This window comes from Falco punctatus, assembly GCF_963210335.1.
Source record: "Falco punctatus genome assembly, chromosome: 6".
Taxonomy (NCBI): Eukaryota; Metazoa; Chordata; class Aves; order Falconiformes; family Falconidae; genus Falco; species Falco punctatus.
Window position 1 is genome coordinate 65,485,478 of NC_137585.1, and position 3,692 is coordinate 65,489,169.

General features: G+C 38.2%; 1 protein-coding gene across 3 annotated transcripts in view; it reads left to right on the forward strand.

Annotated features, from left to right (window-relative positions):
- The window catches only part of LOC308065748 (uncharacterized protein), a 172,084-nt gene that overhangs the window by 8,823 nt on the left and 159,569 nt on the right, over positions 1-3,692 (forward strand). The gene's annotated exons all lie outside the window — the stretch shown is intronic.

The window sequence follows — 3,692 nt, forward strand, 5'->3', positions numbered from 1 at the left end:
CAACATTCTTGAGCCAAATCCCTTTAATGATTCATGTCTTTATTGTCTTACCCTAGAGAAGGATGCATAACACCCAGCCAGGTGCGACTAGTTGGACATATCCCTTTCTAGGACTAATTCAATCGGAATAGCTGGTTGAATAGTCATTCACGTAATAGTGTCTTCTAGCCTTAAAATTCATAACTTTTCCTGGCAACCTCAGTCCTTTAGCTTGTATAGTATTGATTTATACAACAAGAGCACAGGAGGTTCCTTTTCCAGTCTCCAGACTGTGCATGATAGGGGTCATTGCATACATCCTTAGGTCCATTCGCACTGCACATTTTATAAGCTTTGGATAATACATAGGGCACTAACTGGAACACTGCGCATTCATCTGATTTGCTAGCTGAATCTTAATAGGGCCTCAATATTTGTTCATTCAGCATTGTATTTCTAGTTATAACAGTTAATAAAACTTCCTTTCCAGAAACCACACTAGCTAAGGGAATCAGCAATGTTCATTCCCATATTTATTCCCAAAAGCTTTCCCCTCAGTCCTGTCCTTCACTGACTCAGAGGTCTGTTTTGTATGAAGAAGACAAAGAAAAGGTTATATGATTATCCACAGAAAGTCAAGAAAACATACTTGGTGGCATGCCTTTTTCATTGTTACTTGGAAACCATTAAAATATTAAAATGTCTACAAAAGCAATAAAATGATCACAGGAGTATGTGGTGATATTTAATTTTCCCACAAGTTAAATATCACTGATAATTAACTGTTAGAAGTTTATTTTGAAATGACATTTCAGTGGGATATCAGACCTTTACAACATAATTAAAGGTTTTCTCTTTGTAATGGTGCCCTATTTCTGGTATGAAAGCTTTTTGAAATTATCTGTTTGCTTCATAAATGATGTTTTTTTAACTTTTTTTTTTTTTTTTTTTTTTTGTGTGTCGTTTAATTTGGCCATTTCTTGTTTTGTTTCTCTTTTAACTCCTGATCATAACCATCACACTAGGTAATTTGGATCTCTAAGATAGTAAAATGGCTCAGGTTTTGGTTTTTTTTTTTTAATTGTTTGATCTGGCACTTTGCTCTGATTAGATGTATTTTTTGCTGCCAGTCTGGAAAGAGTTTGCTGTTAGTAGGGACACACCAGGACATGTTTTTCTCACATTACAGCTGGGGAGATTTAGGCAGATAGCGTTAAATTTTAAAAGGGTCCCCAGCTCTTACCTGACATAGGTTTTTGACACTCTTCAGATGTGCATTCTATACGTATCACACCAATGTGTCATCTGTCCTGTAACAAATAGAGAGAACGATATCCTGTCTTGCTGTTGACTAGAGGTGTGGCATAGCCAAGTGCAAGCATAAAGAAATTTTACTCTAACAAAGGACTGCTTGCAAAATGACCTCCCCATTGAGAAAGATTCACCACAGCTCAGTAAAATTGCCTAATGTCTTACAGAATAAGGTTTTTTTAATCCCTATCAACATATTTCTTGCTTTTAAGGTATTATTTTCATTGTAATCTTGCCTGCTTGAGGCAGACATCATGACTTGGTCCATAAGTCTTAGAAGGGCATTTTGCAAACCCCAGACTCTAAGACCAGTCAGTCCCCGTCATGGTTTAACCATGGCCAGCAGCTCAGCACCACACAGCTGCTTGCTCACGAGCTGCTTGCTCACGTGTCCCGTCCCCCCCCCCCCCCCCCCCAGCGGGATGGGGGAGCGGCTTAGAAAGGTAAAAGTGAGAAAACCCGTGGGTTCAGATAAAGACAATTTAATAAGTAAAGCAAAAGCTGTATGCACAAGCACAGCAATTTAAGGAATCAATTCACTACTTCCTATCAGCAGGCAGGCCACCTCCAGCAAAGCAGGGCTTCATCACGTGAAACAGTGACTTGGGAGGACAAACACCGTAACTCTGAATGTCCTTTGGGGACATTCTTTGGGAGGAAAAAGATTTAATAGTGTAAATGTGAGTCATTGCACGGAGCGTCGTCTCAGTGCCAGACAATGGTAGAATTTAATACAATAGAAAAAAAAAACACCAACTATTATGTATCCAGTGCTTCATCATCCCAAAAGCAGACAGGGTATAAGAAAGAGCAATGCAAGCCTAATTCTGATTGCTTATCACTATGCATTAGTATAAGAGGAAAGAAACTTGCACTAGAATCATAAAAAGAGTGCATCGTGCACATATTACCTCTGGGGTGTCAAAGGTGATCCAGAATAGTACCAATATGGCTCTATATAATGGAGAGAGCAGTCAGTGAAGTAATTGCTTGTGGGTACTATAAATGATTTTCATACAGGTCACAAAGCAACCTTTATGGGATGATTCCAAACAGCAACAATTGCAACAGTAGGCACTGAGATCCACAGAGGCTACCCTGGGATTTTGTGGCAAGGACACACCTCTGAAATATCATTTTGCAGATACTACTCACTGGAGTCCCTAAACTCCATGACTTCCAGATACATTTCTTACCCTTTATGTTTTATTTGTGAAAATCTGATATATAGAAAACCAAAACTTTTCTCTTAGAAAGAACAGATTATCTCAAGAGGCTTTACAGAATATTTATTTTCATCGTTACTTTTGTTTCTTTTTGGTTTCCTTTCAACAGAACTGCTCAGAATTTAAGCTCTAACAAGTTGCAAAGTAATGTAAAGGGTATTAACATCCTGTGAACCTTTCCTGTGCCAGGTAATGGATGTCAGACAACCTCTTCCCAGGCCTAAGCAGAAGAAAAAAAGAGAAAAAGAATAAAAAGTAGTTTAGCATTTTTTCAGGAAATGCATGCTATCAGCAGGAGGGTGAACCCTTTCATTTCGATATCAGACAAAATCCTTGGGTCAAAACCATGTTATAAAGGAGTTATCTTCCAAAAACCCAGAAATAGTGATGGTAAGGGAAGCATGCTAACTCTTCTGTCTATATTCATACTATATGCTAGACAGGGACCAGCTGGAAACATGCCATAATATCAATCACAGGATGCACAACAATGTCAGAATCATCTACTAAAGTAGAGACAGATGCTTTTGGAGAAGCTGAAGAGATTTATACCATGGAATGTGAGAACAGCAGTGCCTTATTTCTTAGATGCATTAATAAATTTGCGTCATGGGAATGGTCTTGTGTTGAGGCTAGTAACACAGGCCTGTCCAAAACATGGAAATAATAAGCCAAGTAGATAATGAACTCAGATTTTTAAAGGATGATTAATTTTGAAAGGGTTCATTTCAACAAAGAGACTAGGCTCTTCAGAAATGTAGAGAGGCTCAACAACAGCAGGCTGCCAGGAAACTTCAAGACCTCTTACAAAGCAAGCAATATCTTTCTCTCCATTTTACAGATGAAAAGAATCTGAGATGCAGAAACAGGCATAATTTGCGATTAGTTAAGTGGCAGACACAAACACTCAGTTTCCTGGATCCCGAGGGATCTGTAGTACAATAAATCACTGTACCCCATGGTGCTATTGAAAAGGTATTGGCAGATAAGTTATGTCATAACTCACTGTCTCTGAGAAAACTAATAAGGAAAACTTCATTCTAGGGGGAAAAAAGGTAAACCAAAAACTTAAACCCAGCCTAGATGATCACAAGAACCTTTCAGATCTTAATACCTTTAAAAAAATATTTAGACATTTCAGTCATGTATTATGACATTCACTTTGATGTCCTTCAG